Here is a 17,652-nt window from a genome sequence, read left to right as displayed (position 1 = left end):
CCTCACTGACCCTCACCCTCACTCACTCTCACTCTCACTCACCCTCAACCCCTCACTCACCCTCAACACCTCACTCACCCTCAACTCCTCACTCACCCTCACCCTCACTCACCCTCAACACCTCACCCTCACACAGTGCAATAGGTCTCAGAGGATTTTTAGTTAAAGCTTTTACAATTGTTTATGGCTTTTTTGATTTGTAATTCTTTAGCATTGGCTACAAAAAATAAACATGCAAAAGATTTACAACAAAAAACCCATAAACAATTCTAAAAGCACTAACTCTAATGCTGCGAGACCTATTGCATTTCCAATGCTTGTATGTTTCTGCGTCTCGCGCTGCGAGAAAGCAGAAGGGTATGCCTGGTTGGGGCAGGTGGGTGGTTCAGTGAGGAGTGGCTTGCCCAATGCTATGGGCCCTGGTGGTTTGGTTGGCAATCTGGGGCCGACCAAACCAATCATGCACACTCTGCATTTTCTCTACGTAGGCTGCATGCAGCTTACATAGAGAAAATGGCCTCCCTACAGGCGCCCAGCCGGGCGCCGTCCGCACCAATCATAACACTGCCATTGCAGAATTGTGATTGGCTGAGGGGAGGGAGGATGCCTGCTTCCTGTTACTACTGAACGTGGGACGCAGCCATGAGCGGAGGCAGCACGGGACCCGATAAGGTAAGTTTTTAGAATGTTATTTAAATTCCTCCACGCGTGACCCCCCCCCCCCAACTGTGAGTCCATTTAATCTGGAGAACAACTGCTGGGCCTATTTAAGCTTTCATCCTTCGAAGGTCGCTATGTATTACCACTCATTTGTAGAAAAGTAACAGATGTGTCAGAGCACCCCCTTAATACTGTTTGTATAATACAGCTCACATGTCACAATGAATGGGTGTTTCCCACACGATTAGCGCCAATTAAGAACATGAATCTAATTACCACCACCACCCTCGTGAACCTTAAAAGGGCAGCTAGTTATTGATAGATGCGTTATCCTGGCGACGAGGCTCGCGTCACCCTTACTATGCAAGTCAGCAGGCGCAAACCAATAGCCCCCATCTGCTCTGCCAGCTGATGCCGTCACGTGGGCAGGAAGAGGTGGGCAGGCTGTCCTGATGTTCCTGCAGACACTGGCCGTCATATGGCGAGTTAAAGGGCTCCGGTAGAAAAGCACACATCCATGTCCCCAGATGTCCCATTCTCTCCGAATTAGGGATGCTCCCCGTCTGGGAGGGCGCGGATGGTACTCAGAGGAGGCGGGATGCTGCCGAGAGGCAGGGATGCCTCAGAAATATCTTGATTCACGTGGGGGCGGGGGAGGAAGGGCACGTCCCCGGCTCAGTTAAACAGCTAGACTGTGCACTTTGTGAATATAATTCTTAACCACAAAAGGGCTAATAAGGGAGCTTAATTTAGTCTGGGGCCCCGGGAGCCCTTCCCAGGGGTAGTTTGTCACAGCAACGTGTGCCACAAGTCACCAGAGATTCTTGTGTCAGCATGGACCCTAGTCACAATTTGAGAATAGCGTCCATAGACTCACAAACTATAGGATGTGTACGTCTGGGAGGGCAACAAAACCACGTGGCACAATGAGACTTGGGTGGCTCTCTTCTACAAAGAGTACAAATAGCACGATTTCTGATGATGCCCACAGTCGACCCCACACACTGCCACAGCCATACATCGCTTTCAAAAGCAGGGTGTGTTGAGACTTATCATCACAGTGGCTACCTCGCCCCCACCCCCCCCCACATCCACCCGCACCCCGCATGTATATCTAATGCTATCCCCCACCACCCGTATATCTTATGCAACCGCCATTTGCATAGCGCCTTATTTTCGCAGCCTGGCTCCGGCTCCGCACGAGATTGTAGGCTCCCTGGGTCGCGGCGGTGCATAGAGCAGCAAGCAGGAGTAACCCCACCGGGCAGCTGCGTCTTGTATGTACCGCTGTCTCCTGCACGCTGTCCTGCGCCTTCTGCCCCTCTTCCAGTCATCTGCTCCCATCTGTCTATGCCGGCTGCACTCAGGCCGTGAGCCCGCCCACCCTGCTGGCTTCGCCCCGTCCGGATGCCCTTCAGCAATTCCGCCGTTTTAGGCGAGAAGCTTTGAGATTTATGAGGCGTTCTGTGTGAAAATTGTTTAGAGATTCAAAAAGCTGCTCTCTCCTCCCGGCAGCCCGATAAAGTCTGTATTATGGTACTGGGTTACTGCAAAATCTATTTGTGTTTTGCGTACCCACAGTCAATATCGTTTCAAGGCGCCTAGCATTGGTGTACTGTCAGATTCTGAATTCAGCCTAAATAAAGATGTTTGTTTGCCCCCTTCAGGGTCTGGCCTCTGCAATAACAGAGCCATGGCCCACTGCAGAAGAGTGCGGCGCCGGCTTTTATCTCCCGGCTACCAATCACACCCTGGCTGCGACTGACCCCGGCACGCACATTAACAGCTACCTGAGAGCAAGATGGTTGACCGCTGGGCGGTACTGGTGGCTAACTACTGCTCTCTGCTGCCAGTCCCTTTGCTTAACATCAACGTCGTGGGGTCGCGCTGGCTGGCAGTTATCAACAGTGTTGAAAAGGCTGTGGCCCCTGAACCACGAGTCGACAACAGTGTTGTGGGGTGCGGGTATGCTGGGACGTGGCCAGTAATGCGCAATGAAAGGAGTATCTACTCTACTACAGAGTCTGTGCTGCTATGCTGTGGCCCCGCCGTGCGTACGTGTAACCGACTGAGTGACTCGGGATTCAGGCAGGCAGCCACAGCACCGGGGACACCGGACTACTTATCTCTCCCATCCAGTACTGCTCTGCTCCCATCCGCCTCTCCAGGTACCGGCAGACACAGACAAACAGAGCGCACAGCCAGAATGTGCAGACATACACAAACTGTTGTTAAGTTAACTTGTGTACCTGACCTGGCGCAGTGGCGCCTTTCCCAGCAGCACTCATATTTTTAATTTCACGGGCTGGCTTCAAATCTTGTAGTAGTAACAACAGTCTGACAGTAACTAACTAACTAACTGTAGTAATAGCCTGAGTCTTCCTGGCATTTCGTCTTCATCACAGAATACCCGCCCCGCCCGTGCCGCTGCCTGCCCCCCCCTCCCCCCTCCACCCGCCCTGTAGCAGTGCCAGAGACAGTGGACAAACGATCGTGATCAGGACTGGGAGGACAGGGTTCAATTGATTGCGGGAACGCGATGCTGAGATGAAAGACGAGGCTTTGTCCCCGGGAGTCCCCGTTTTCAGATAAGGCTACTGCTGTGTATCGGGCGGCCGCCGCGCGCACACCGCACCTATCCCCGCCGTGGCAGCTGCAGCGCCTGACCCTCAGCAGATGCGGCCGGAGGGCCCTGATCCCTCACGGTCTCAGGGAAATAAAGCGGCAGGGGCAGAGCGGCTAGCCCAGCAGCCACAGCAGACCAGAACAGCAGGGAAGGGAGGAGAAATGCACCAGCGCGTGCCAGACTCACCCCTCCTGAAGAGTTGCGGTCCCGTGAAGAACTCCAGTAGCGACGGGCAGATGTTGCACAACTGAGCCCGGGGATGCTAGTTATGGCAGGGCCGCCCTACCCATATCACCACAGCCCTGCGTTACCCCCAGTGCGTGCACGCGCCGTGTTGTTTGTGGGGTGAGGGGCCTGCTGCTGTTTTAAGCGGGAGGAAGGGATGTGGGTCCGTCGGAGCGCAGGGAGAGGAGGAGGCTGAGAGAGGAAAGGTGGAAGGAAACCGAGGCAGGATGCAGCATCGGGACAACGAAGGGTCTGTTGCGTCTGGCGGTTTGGCAGAAATGGCGACCTCAAGCTTGCGGAATTATTCGAATTCGGGGGCGTGTTTTGCTGTCCTGAGTGGCGGACGACGTCACGAGCTAAAGAACAGCAAAATTTACGCCCCCGAATCCGAAAAAGACGGGGCTTGTTTGGAGTGACTCACTTCTCTTCCAATGGCTGGCCTCTGTTTAGGAAGCCAGCCAATGGAAGCGAACTGAGCTGAGAGGCGGGTCTAAAGTGCCCTACTAAGAGTCATTAAATCTCTGACCGGAAGCTGCTTCGCAGCTTCGTCCCGAGACCTAAAAAGCAGTGAATGGGCAGGTCAAGAAAGCTTCATTTGAAAGGGGCATCGAAAGGCTCCGTCACAGAACCATCCTCACTGCACTGGATGCCCCCTGCAAACGGGGGAAGCCCATACATATTTTGAGCAACAACTGTTAGCCCAGGCACGTAGGAAAATCATTTTTGTGAGGCTTCTTGCCCTGCCTATCGCAGACTTTACCTCAGCCTGGGCCCACAGCCTTGCCAACTTTAAACGGAAGAAACACGGTGGTGCCTGCTTTTCCCTCCTTGCTCCGTCTACCTGGAACTCCTTTCCTGTTTCAATTCGGCTCACTCCGGACTACATCACCTGTCGTAAACACTTGAAAACTCATCTGTTCCACCTAGCTCACGATTAGCCCCTTACCCTCCTGCTTCCTCTCTTCACTTGTCTCTGAGCGCCATGAAACCAATTGGTGACCGTGCGCGGTAACAAGTATTTTTAACATAACATAACATAACTATGCAACTACCATCGAGAATCTTGGTTATCCCCTCCTGTGCTGCTGCTTCGTTATCACCTCCTGTGCTGCTGCGCTGCCCCAATCTGGCCAGTGACCCACAACGTCTGCTAGCTCCTTTATGCTGGGCCAACGACATTAGACATTATAGAGAAGGATCGTACCTGTGTTTCTCCAACAACACACCACAAACTCCTGCCCGGTTTGTGAAATTCACAGACGCCATCTGATCCGCATTGCTGAACCCATCAACAGGGTGAGAATGGCCCAGAGACTGTAGCGAAGCATCGGATTAAAGTCTCTTCGTCAATGAGCCCCGGATTCTGGCCAGCTGGGCAAATCCACATACACAACTCGATTTGCAGGCTGAGTGATTATAAAGTGCTAACAACCACTCTCCTTCCTTCCCATGCACTTCAAATCTGATAACAAACCAGCAAGGTGAAAACGGACAAGATACTTTAACCCTTTCGATGCTGATGACGAGCTGGGCTCGTCATGGTGCACGGTGGTCGTGTGCTGATGACGAGCCCAGCTCGTCATGAGCCCCACCCTCGGGGGAAGCGCTGGCGCTCCCCCCGAGGTTCTCTGATCTTCGTTGTTTTGCTCGGGGCGGCAGCGAAAGAGCTTCCGCTGCCGCCCCCGCCCCCCCCCCCCTGGGAATCCCTGATGACGTCAGCGCGCACAGCGCGCGCTGACATCATCAGGGATTCCCTGCGCTCGGGAAGCCATTTGCTTCCTGCGCGCCAAGGAGAAAGGTAAGTTTCTCGTGTCCGGCGGGGGTTTGGGGCCGCAAAGAGGCATCAGGGGAGAGGAAAGAGATTTTCCTTTCCCCTGAAGTCTCTTTGCAGGGCATTTCTGCCTCACGATCGCGCACAGCGTCGCGATCGTGCGGCGGAAATGCCCCCACTAGCACCAGGGATTGTAAATTTAGCGTTTCGGAAGCGACCCCTTGGGCAAGGGTCGCTTCCAGGTGGGCAGACATTTTCTCGACGATTTTCTGCCCCCCCTGGGGGCAAATCGGCCCGTTATTTCGGCCGTTTTGCCCCCAGGGGGGGCAGAAATAAACCACTGGCACCAGGGATTATTTGTATTGGCAATGTTTGTTTTTGGAAGCGACCCCTTGGGTAAGGGTCGCTTCCTGGGGGCCATTATTTTGTCGTTTATTTTCTGTCCCCCCTGGGGGCAAATCGGCCCGTTTTTTTTGCCGTTTTGCCCCCGGGGGGGTCCGAAAATGCCCACTAGCACCAGGGATCGTGAAATTAGCTTTTAGGAAGCGACCCCTTGGGCAAGGGTCGCTTCCAGGTGGGCAGCCATTTTATTTTCGATTTTCTGCTGACCCTGGGGGCAAATCGGGCCGTTATTTCGGCCGTTTTGCCCCCGGGGGAGGGCAGAAATAAACCACTGGCACCAGGGATTTTTTATTAGTGCATGTTTGTTTTGGGAAGCGACCCCTTGGGTAAGGGTCGCCTCCAGGGGGCCTTGATTTTGTTGTTTATTTTCTGCCCCCCCCCCTTGGGGCAAATAGGGCCTTTTTTTGCCGTTTTGCCCCCCGGGGGGGGGGCAGAAAATGCCCACTAGCACCAGGGATCTTGAAATTAGCTTTTAGGAAGCGACCCCTTGGGCAAGGGTCGCTTCCAGGTGGGCTGTGATAATATTTTTGTTTTTCTGCCCCCCCGGGGGGCAAATCAGCCCATTTTTTTAGTTGCTTTGCCCCCAGGTGGGGGCAGAAATTCCCCACTGGCACCAGGGAACTGTTTTGAGGCAATGTATATGTTTTGGAGGCGACCCCTTGGGCAAGGGTCTCTTCCTGGTGGCAAGTAATTGTTTTTGAATTTCTGCCCCCCCTTGGGGCAAATCGGAGTGGTGTTTGCCTGGCGGTGTGTGTAGTGGTGCTTGGCTGGATGGTGTGCGTGGAGTGGTACTTGGCTGTATGTGCACGGAGTGCTGCTTGGCTGGCGGTGTGTGTGGAGTGGCGCATGGCTGGATGGTGTGCGTGGAGCGGTACTTGGCTGTCTGTGCACGGAGTGGTGCTTTGCTTGCGGTGTGCGTAGAGTGGCGCTTTGCTTGCGGTGTGCGTGGAGTGGTGCTTGGCTGGCGGTGTGCGTGGAGTGGCGCTTGCGGTGTGCGTGGAGTGGTGCTTGGCTGGTGGTGTGCGTGGAGTGGTACTTGGCTGTCTGTGCGTGGAGTGGTGCTTGGCTGGCGGTGTGTGTGGACTGGTGCTTGGCTGGCGGTGTGCGTGGAGTGGTGCTTGGCTTGCGGTGTGGTGCTTGGCTGGCGGTGTGTGTGGAGTGGCGCTTGGCTGGATGGTGTGCGTGGAGTGGCGCTTGGCTGGATGGTGTGCGTGGAGTGGCGCTTGGCTGGATGGTGTGCGTGGAGTGGTGCTTGGCTTGCGGTGTGCGTGGAGTGGTGCTTGGCTGGTGGTGTGCGTGGAGTGGTGCTTGGCTTGCGGTGTGGTGCTTGGCTGGCGGTGTGTGTGGAGTGGCGCTTGGCTGGATGGTGTGCGTGGAGTGGCGCTTGGCTGGATGGTGTGCGTGGAGTGGCGCTTGGCTGGAAGGTGTGCGTGGAGTGGTGCTTGGCTGGATGGTGTGCGTGGAGTGGTGCTTGGCTTGCGGTGTGCGTGGAGTGGTGCTTGGCTTGCGGTGTGCGTGGAGTGGCGCTTGGCTTGCGGTGTGCATGGAGTGGCGCTTGGCTTGCGGTGTGCGTGGAGTGGCGCTTGGCTGGCGGTGTGGTGCTTGGCTGGCGGTGTGGTGCTTGGCTGGCGGTGTGTGTGGAGTGGTGCATGGCTGGATGGTGTGCGTGGAGTAGTACTTGGCTGTCTGTGCACGGAGTGGTGCTTGGCTGGTGGTGTGTGTGGAGTGGCGCTTGGCTGGATGGTGTGCGTGGAGTGGCGCTTGGCTGGATGGTGTGCGTGGAGTGGCGCTTGGCTGGATGGTGTGCGTGGAGTGGTGCTTGGTGTGCGTGGAGTGGCGCTGTGCTTGCGGTGTGCGTGGAGTGGTGCTTGGCTTGCGGTGTGCGTGGACTGGTGCTTGGCTTGCGGTGTGCATGGAGTGGCGCTTGGCTTGCGGTGTGCGTGGAGTGGCGCTTGGCTAGCGGTGTGGTGCTTGGCTGGCGGTGTGTGTGGAGTGGCGCATGGCTGGATGGTGTGCGTGGAGTAGTACTTGGCTGTCTGTGCACGGAGTGGTGCTTGGCTGGCAGTGTGTGTGGAGTGGCGCTTGGCTGGATGGTGTGCGTGGAGTGGTACTTGGCTGTCTGTGCATGGAGTGGTACTTGGCTGTCTGTGCATGGAGTGGTGTTTGGCTGGCGGTGTGTGTGGAGTGGCGCTTGGCTGGATGGTGTGCGTGGAGTGGTTCGTGGCTGTCTGTGCACGGAGTGCTGCTTGTCTGGCGGTGTGTGTGGAGTGGTGCTTGGCTGGCGGTGTGCGTGGAGTGGCGCTTGGCTTGCGGTGTGGTGCTTGGCTGGCGGTGTGTGTGGAGTGGCGCATGGCTGGATGGTGTGCGTGGAGTAGTACTTGGCTGTCTGTGCACGGAGTGGTGCTTGGCTGGTGGTGTGTGTGGAGTGGCGCTTGGCTGGATGGTGTGCGTGGAGTGGTGCTTGGCTTGCGGTGTGCGTGGAGTGGCGCTTGGCTTGCGGTGTGCGTGGAGTGGCGCTTGGCTTGCGGTGTGCGTGGAGTGGTGCTTGGCTTGCGGTGTGCATGGAGTGGCGCTTGGCTTGCGGTGTGGTGCTTGGCTGGCGGTGTGTGTGGAGTGGCGCATGGCTGGATGGTGTGCGTGGAGTAGTACTTGGCTGTCTGTGCACGGAGTGGTGCTTGGCTGGATGGTGTGCGTGGAGTGGCGCTTGGCTGGATGGTGTGCGTGGAGTGGCGCTTGGCTGGATCGTGTGCGTGGAGTGGCGCTTGGCTTGCGGTGTGCGTGGAGTGGCGCTTTGCTTGCGGTGTGCGTGGAGTGGTGCTTGGCTTGCGGTGTTCGTGGAGTGGTGTTTGGCTGGCAGTGTGCATGGTCTGTCGCTTGGATGGTGGTGTGGGTGGACTGGCGCTCGGCTGGCGGTGTGTGAGTACCTACTTTCTGTTGGTCACTACACACACTGCTAGTTGAGTGACACTCTACTCAGTCCATCATTTTGTGTAGTTGCTGTGGCAGATATTTGGGTGTGTGAAAGTGATGGGCCCTTGAATGGCGCTGTCTGCTGGTGTGAGTGTTGTAATGTGATGGGTCTGCGGCTGGTGGTGTGAATGTTTTGTATGTGTCACACATACGAAAGGTGTATGAATGTCCTTACTGCCCCCGTGTGATGGGGGTACTGGTAGGAGCAGAAGACCGACTGGCACCAAAGGGGTTAGGCAGTAAAATAAATTCAAAAAATTAACCAGTGTCTTGATGTTAAACCTCATCTAATCCCAATTGGTCTTTGCCCTATTTGATGGCCCCTCTGTGCAAATGTAAATCTGGGGGGCAAATTTGTGTGTGGTTTTTTCAATTGTTATATTGTTTGTGAAATGTGGTAGTAATTTTTTTATCTTCTCCATTTTTGCCTTGTCCCAGGCTTTTGCTGTTTGGATTGTTGTAGGTTGCGGGTCCGTTACTGTTGGTTTTGCAGCTTGTGTAGTTGCTTGTGCTTGGTAAGTGAATGTATTTTGTACTACTTTCCCTTGTTTTTTGTCTTTTTGAAAAAGGTTGTACTTATATCACTTTGTGTGGCTCTGTTTCTTTTTTTCTTCAGCATTAGTGTTTTATGTGCACTTTGATTTCTAATTTGTTTTTTTTCTTTTCTTTCTAGTGGGATATCATTTCTTTTTGCTGTGTCTCAGCAGAGTAGGTGCTGGTGAGTGTAGCTGTATTTGGTAAGAGTGAAATTGTTTTGGATTGTATTGATCTTTGTGTGAAAGCCTTACCTTGTTTACTTCTTACTTTGCACAGTGTAGGTTGTTGTTCACTTGTGTGTGCTGTCTTTCTTTGTAAGGATAATGGCTAGTCGCAGGATTACTGCTCAGCAGGTTCTTAGTTTGCTTTTTGAGTCTTCCTCTGACCATGGTTCAGAGACTGACTCTGATTCGGATTTGGAGGTTGGTGGAGAAGATTCAGGCAGTGAGTTTTCTCTTTGCCTGCATTCATCATCATCGGATGAAGAATCTTCTTCTAGTGCTGATGAAGTGTCTATGGTAGCGGAGGACATTGTTGCGCCGGTAGTGGACCAAGAGGCAGCTGTGCTACTTCCTAGGGCTGCAAGGTATCCTTTCTTTTTACGTCGGCATGAGGCAGGTGGGCTACAGCCTGCGCCCAAAAGGCTTCACATTGCTGTGGTGCGCCAAGCGGCATCTGGTGCTGTTAGGCCTCCTATTGTTGTAGAGCGGCAAGGTGCATCAGGGTCTGATTTGTTTTCCGGTGGTGTAGTGCAGCAAGAAGCTTCTCAGGCTGCTGGGCTTCCCGTTGGTGAAGTGCTGCAAGAGGCATCTGGGGCTGGTAGGCTTCCCATTGTTGTAGAGCAGCAAGATGCATCTGGACCTGCTTTGTTTCCCGGTGGTGTAGTGCAGCAAGAGTCTTCTGGGGATGCTATGTTTTCTGTTGGTGATGTGCAGCCAGAAGTATCTGTGGATGTTAGGCTTCCCGTACGTGTACAGCAACAAGTGGCTTCTGGTCTGCAGGCTGAGGTGGCTGCTCCCCCCGTTCATGGGGATGGCCTCTGGGTTCCCCCTGGCATGGTGCAGCCGGCATTGCCAGAGTTCACTGGTGTTCCTGGGTGTAGAGTGAATACTGAGAATTTTCAGCCAATACATTTTTTTCAGTTGTTTATGGACGATGTGTTTTTGCAAAATATTGTTGACCATACCAATTTGTATGCAGAACGGTTTTTGAGGGACAATAGTGCCAGGCTTAAGCCCCATTCTAGAGCTACTCTGTGGACTCCCACAAATGTTGAAGAGATGAAGAAGTTTTTGGGTTTAACTTTTTTGATGGGCTTGCTAAGGAAGCCATCAATGTCTTCATATTGGTCCACTAGTCCCTTGATGACAACAGCTATATATCCAGCAGTCATAAGTCGTGATCGGTTTTTGCTTCTTCTTCGGATGATGCATTTTGTTGATAATGGTTTAGCCTTGGCACGCGATCACCCTGATTGTGACCGTCTGTTTAAAATTCGGCCTGTCCTTGATCACTTTGTTGATCGTTTTTCTGAGATCTTTGCTCCTGGAAAAGAAATTGCAGTGGATGAGTCTTTGCTATTGTTCAAGGGCCGCTTGGTTTTTAGGCATTACATTCCTAGTAAGAGGGCACGCTATGGAATCAAACTGTATATGTTGTGTGACAGTGAGACTGGATATGTCTACAATTTCAGGGTGTACACTGGTAAGGAGTCCAGCATTAACCCTCCTGGTTGTCCTTCCACTTTTGGAGTGACTGAGAAGATTGTATGGGAACTAGGTAGAGGATTATTTCACAAAGGCCACCATTTGTATGTAGATAACTTCTACACTGGTGTGCGGTTGTTCAAGGAGTTGGCCAAAGTGGGCACTGTTGCTTGTGGCACAATGCGCAGTAACCGGAAAGGTTTCCCAAAGGAACTTGTTTGCAAAAGGCTTGTGAGGGGACAGTCTACTGCATTGCGATGTGGGGAGCTTCTGGCTGTGAAGTTTTCAGACAAGAGAGATGTGTACATGCTGACTACTATCCATGACGAAAGTACTGTACCTCTGCCTGTTTGGGGTCAGGTTGCTGAAGTGCGCAAACCTGTGTGCATTCTAGATTACAATAAGTACATGGGTGGTGTTGACCGAGTAGATCAGAGGTTGGAACCTTATGATGCTATTCGAAAGGCTTACGTTTGGTACAAGAAATTGGCTATTCATCTTTTCCATTTGGCATCCTTCAATGCTTTTGTTGTGTTCCAGAAGTCTTGTCCTGAGTCGAAGATGCCTTTTGTTAAGTTTCAGGAGTCTGTAATAGCCAGCCTTGTACTAGTGGAGCAGGCAAGTGTTCCTAGATTTGGAGTGGTGGAGGAGGTGGCTAGATTGAAAGATCGCCACTTTGCTGAATTCATTCCTCCCACTACCGCAAAAGACTTTCCGACTAGAAGATGCAGAGTCTGTTGGCGTAGAGGCGTGCGGAAGGAGTCTCGTATGTACTGCCCTGACTGTCCTTCTAAGCCTGGATTGTGTCTGTCAGCTTGTTTTAAATCATACCACACGAAAAAGAAGTATTGGGAGTTTTAATGAGCTGTGAAGTGAATTGCCTGGTCTGTATTCTGTAAAAAAATTTGGTTTGTTTCAAGGTTTGGCTTTAGTGCAATGTGTTTGGTTTTAGAATTTGTGTAAGTTGATTTGTAGGTATTTCCATTTGTTTAGTGTTTTTTTGAAAAGAATAATTCTAAATGTGATTGTGGTGTGTGCAGGCTGGCGCTTGGATGGCGGTGTGCGTGGACTGGCGCTTGGCTGGAGGTGTGTGTGGATTGGTGCCTCCCTGGCAGAGTGCATGGTTTGGTGTTTTGCGGGTGGTGTGTGTGGATTTTTGTTTGGCAGGCGGAGTGCATGGTTAGGTGCTTGGCTGGCAGTGTGAGTGTATGGTGCTTGGCTGGTGGAGTGCAAGGAATGGTGTTTGGTTGGCGGTGTGTGTGGAGTGGCGCTTGGCTGGATGGTGTGCGTGGAGTGGCGCTTGGCTGGATGGTGTGCGTGGAGTGGTGCTTGGCTTGCGGTGTGCGCGGAGTGGTGCTTGGCTTGCGGTGTGGTGCTTGGCTGGCGGTGTGTGTGGAGTGGCGCATGGCTGGATGGTGTGCATGGAGTGGTACTTGGCTGTCTGTGCATGGAGTACTGCTTGGCTGGCGGTGTGTGTCGAGTGGTGTTTGGCTGGCGGTGTGTGTGGAGTGGCGCTTGGCTGGATGGTGAGCGTGGAGTGGTACTTGGCTGTCTGTGCACGGAGTGGTGCTTGGCTGGCGGTGTGCGTGGAGTGGCGCTTTGCTTGCGGTGTGCTTGGAGTGGTTCTTGGCTGGCGGTGTGCGTGGAGTGGTACTTGGCTGGCGGTGTGCGTGGTGTGGTACTTGGCTGTCTGTGTGCGCTGAGTGATGTTTGGCTGGCTGTGTGCATGGTTTGGTGCTTGGATGGTGGTGTGGGTGGTCTGGCGCTCGGCTGGCGGTGTGTGAGTACTAACTTTCTGTTGGTCACTACATACACTGCTAGTTGAGTGACACTCTACGCAGTCCATCATTTTGTGTAGTTGCTGTGGCAGATATATGGGCGTGTGAAAGTGATGGGCCCTTGAATGGCGCTGTCTGCTGGTGTGAGTGTTGTAATGTGATGGGTCCGCGGCTGGCGGCGTGAATGTTTTGTATGTGTCACACGTACGAAAGGTGTATGAATGGCCTGTAAAGAGGTTGGTGCCTTCACGTGGCTTTACAGCTCACGAGCTGTGAGTCAGTGGTTCAGTTTATCATACTTTCAATTATACGCAGTGTATTTCATTTTTGTGAAATTACTTGCAAATAAAATTGTATGTACTGAATCATCACTCACCCTCGTGCCAAATCCAACCAGTATGTGTGTGTGTTTGCGGTTTAGATGGCTGTCCAGTAATATTTGTTTTTGTTTTCCCTTTTAGAGGTAGGGTGTACCTTGTCCCTTTTTGTGAATGTTGTAATGTGTTGCTTTTCCTTCCGGATGGTGTCAATGGTCTGGTGTGTAACAGGTATGAAAGGTGCGTGAATGGCCTGTAAAACGGTTGGTGCCTTGTCGTGGCTTTACAGCTCACGAGTTGGTAGTCACTGGTTTGGTTTTTATGCATTTATTTATTGACAGAGCATTTCATTTTTTGAAATATCTTGTTAATAAAATTTTATGTACTGAACCATCACTCGCCCTCGTGCCAAATCCAACCTGTATGTGTGTGTCTTTGAGGAATAGTTAGCCGTGCTTGAATGTTTGACTTTTGAGTAACTCTGTTACGGTGTACATTATAGCTATAAATAACTTACTAAATTTAGATTTTATTGTTAAACCATGGAAGTATATGGTCATGTCTTTCTGGTGAATTTTATTGATTTTTTTCCACAATCTCCTGCAAACTTGAAATTGTCGGTCAAAATTTCCTTGAATCACACGCTCTCAAATTGAAAACTTAATTCGCCACCGTACAATTTGGACCGTTTCCTTTTGCAGCCACTATGCCTACCCACGCAAGTGAGGTACCATTTTTATCGGGAGACCTGGGGAAACGCTGGGTGGGAGGAAATTTGTGTGAGCCCAGTGACGCCACGCTTTCCCACGCAAAAAAAGTATGTAAACACTGATTTTTCCAGCAAAAATTGAGGTTTGCAAGGGATTCTGGGTAAAGGAACGTTGGAGGATCCACGCAAGCCATACCTCCTTGGAAGCCCCTGGGTGTCTACTTTTCAGAAATGTGTGGGTTTAGTAGGTTTCCCTACATGGCCATCTCGCACGGGGCCAAAAACCCAGGTAACCTCTCTTTCAAAAGCTGGTGGTATTCAATGTCAATACCACCAGCTTTTGCAAGAGGGGTTACCTGGGTTTTTGGCCCCGTGCGAGGCGGCCATGTAGGGAAACCTACCAAACCCACACATTTCTGACAAGTAGACACCCGGGGGCTTCCAAGGAGGTATGGCTTGCGTGGATCCTCCAACGTTCCTTTACCCAGAATCCCTTGCAAACCTCAATTTTTGCTGGAAAAATCATTTTTTACACACTTTTTTTGCGTGGGAAAGCGTGGCGTCACTGGGCTCACACAAATTTCCTCCCACCCTGCGTTCCCCCAGGTCTCCCGATAAAAATGGTACCTCACTTGCGTGGGTAGGCATAGTGGCGGCAACAGGAAAAGGTCCAAATCGTACGGTGGAGACATTACAATAACCAATAGCAAGATTACCTTCTTTTTTTAGGGGGGGGGGGACTGAGTTATTGGACCGGGGCTCGGCGGGCATCTTTGGTAACTACCAAACCCAAACATTTCTGAAAACTAGACACCCGGGGGAGTCTGGGGAGGTATGGCATGCGTGGGTCCCCCAATGTTTTCCTACCCAGAAATCCCTGCAAACCATAAATTTAGGTTAAAAAAACAGTTTTCCATACATTTTTGCGTGGGATCGCCGTGTCGGCACAAATATCCTACCACCCTGCGTTCCCCTTGTTCTCCCGAGTAAAATCATACCTCACTTGTGTGGGTGGGCCAAAGGCCTGTGACTAAGGCAGGGGGGCTTAATTTGCAACACTGAAATACTACTTTTTTCAACGTTCATTTTTGGCCTGTTCTGCTTTCGGGCACCCACACAAGTGAGGTATCCTTTTACTCGGGAGAACAGGGGGAGCGCTGGGTGGTAGGAAATTTTTGCCGGCACGGTGATCCCACGCAAAAAAGTTTGGAAAAGTGATTATTTTACCTAATTTTAAGGTTTGCAAGGTGGTCTGGGTAGGAAAACGTTCGGGGACCCACGCATGCCATACCTCCCTGGACTCCCCCGGGGGTCTACTTTTCAGATCTGTTTGGGTTTGGTACTTTCCAAAGAATACCACCGAGCCCCGGCCAAAAACTCAGGTGCCCCCCCCCCAAAAATGAAGGTTGTTTAGCAATTTGGTATTGTAAATTCACCACCGTACAATTTGAACCATTTCCTTTCGCAGCCACTATGCCTACCCACGCAAGTGAGGTACCATTTTTCTCGGGAGACCTGGGGGAACGCTGGGTGGGAGGAAATTTGTGTGAGCCCAGTGACGCCACGCTTTCCCACGCAAAAAAAGTGTGTAAAAACTGATTTTTCCAGCAAAAATTGTGTTTTGCAAGGGATTCTGGGTAAAGGAACGTTGGAGGATCCACGCAAGCCATACCTCCTTGGAAGCCCCTGGGTGTCTACTTTTCAGAAATGTGTGGGTTTAGTAGGTTTCCCTACATGGCCGTCTCGCACGGGGCCAAAAACCCAGGTAACCTCTCTTTCAAAAGCTGGTGGTATTCAATGTCAATACCACCAGCTTTTGCAAGAGGGGTTACCTGGGTTTTTGGCCCCGTGCGAGGCGGCCATGTAGGGAAACCTACCAAACCCACACATTTCTGACAAGTAGACACCCGGGGGCTTCCAAGGAGGTATGGCTTGCGTGGATCCTCCAACGTTCCTTTACCCAGAATCCCTTGCAAACCTCAATTTTTGCTGGAAAAATCATTTTTTACACACTTTTTTTGCGTGGGAAAGCGTGGCGTCACTGGGCTCACACAAATTTCCTCCCACCCTGCGTTCCCCCAGGTCTCCCGAGAAAAATGGTACCTCACTTGCGTGGGTAGGCATAGTGGCGGCAACAGGAAAAGGTCCAAATCGTACGGTGGAGACATTACAATAACCAATAGCAAGATTACCTTCTTTTTTTAGGGGGGGGGACTGAGTTATTGGACCGGGGCTCGGCGGGCATCTTTGGTAACTACCAAACCCAAACATTTGTGAAAACTAGACACCCGGGGGAGTCTGGGGAGGTATGGCATGCGTGGGTCCCCCAATGTTTTCCTACCCAGAAATCCCTGCAAACCATAAATTTAGGTTAAAAAAACAGTTTTCCATACATTTTTGCGTGGGATCGCCGTGTCGGCACAAATGTCCTACCACCCTGCGTTCCCCTTGTTCTCCCGAGTAAAATGATACCTCACTTGTGTGGGTGGGCCAAAGGCCTGTGACTAAGGCAGGGGGGCTTAATTTGCAACACTGAAATACTACTTTTTTCAACATTCATTTTTGGCCTGTTCTGCTTTGGGGCACCCACACAAGTGAGGTATCCTTTTACTCGGGAGAACAGGGGGAGCGCTGGGTGGTAGGACATTTTTGCCGGCACGGTGATCCCACGCAAAAAAGTTTGGAAAAGTGATTATTTTACCTAATTTTAAGGTTTGCAAGGTGGTCTGGGTAGGAAAACGTTCGGGGACCCACGCATGCCATACCTCCCTGGACTCCCCCGGGGGTCTACTTTTCAGATCTGTTTGGGTTTGGTACTTTCCAAAGAATACCACCGAGCCCCGGGCCAAAAACTCAGGTCCCCCCCCCAAAAATGAAGGTTGTTTAGCAATTTGGTATTGTAAATTCACCACCGTACAATTTGAACCATTTCCTTTCGCAGCCACGATGCCTACCCACGCAAGTGAGGTACCATTTTTCTCGGGAGACCTGGGGGAACGCTGGGTGGGAGGAAATTTGTGTGAGCCCAGTGACGCCACGCTTTCCCACGCAAAAAAAGTGTGTAAAAACTGATTTTTCCAGCAAAAATTGTGTTTTGCAAGGGATTCTGGGTAAAGGGACGTTGGAGGATCCACGCAAGCCATACCTCCTTGGAAGCCCCTGGGTGTCTACTTTTCAGAAATGTGTGGGTTTAGTAGGTTTCCCTACATGGCCGTCTCGCACGGGGCCAAAAACCCAGGTAACCTCTCTTTCAAAAGCTGGTGGTATTCAATGTCAATACCACCAGCTTTTGCAAGAGGGGTTACCTGGGTTTTTGGCCCCGTGCGAGGCGGCCATGTAGGGAAACCTACCAAACCCACACATTTCTGACAAGTAGACACCCGGGGGCTTCCAAGGAGGTATGGCTTGCGTGGATCCTCCAATGTTCCTTTACCCAGAATCCCTTGCAAACCTCAATTTTTGCTGGAAAAATCATTTTTTACACACTTTTTTTGCGTGGGAAAGCGTGGCGTCACTGGGCTCACACAAATTTCCTCCCACCCTGCGTTCCCCCAGGTCTCCCGATAAAAATGGTACCTCACTTGCGTGGGTAGGCATAGTGGCGGCAACAGGAAAAGGTCCAAATCGTACGGTGGAGACATTACAATAACCAATAGCAAGATTACCTTCTTTTTTTAGGGGGGGGGGACTGAGTTATTGGACCGGGGCTCGGCGGGCATCTTTGGTAACTACCAAACCCAAACATTTCTGAAAACTAGACACCCGGGGGAGTCTGGGGAGGTATGGCATGCGTGGGTCCCCCAATGTTTTCCTACCCAGAAATCCCTGCAAACCATAAATTTAGGTTAAAAAAACAGTTTTCCATACATTTTTGCGTGGGATCGCCGTGTCGGCACAAATGTCCTACCACCCTGCGTTCCCCTTGTTCTCCCGAGTAAAATGATACCTCAC

This window comes from Lissotriton vulgaris, chromosome 9 (assembly GCF_964263255.1).
Source record: "Lissotriton vulgaris chromosome 9, aLisVul1.2, whole genome shotgun sequence".
Classification (NCBI taxonomy): Eukaryota; Metazoa; Chordata; class Amphibia; order Caudata; family Salamandridae; genus Lissotriton; species Lissotriton vulgaris.
Note: the sequence above shows the minus strand (reverse complement) of the source record.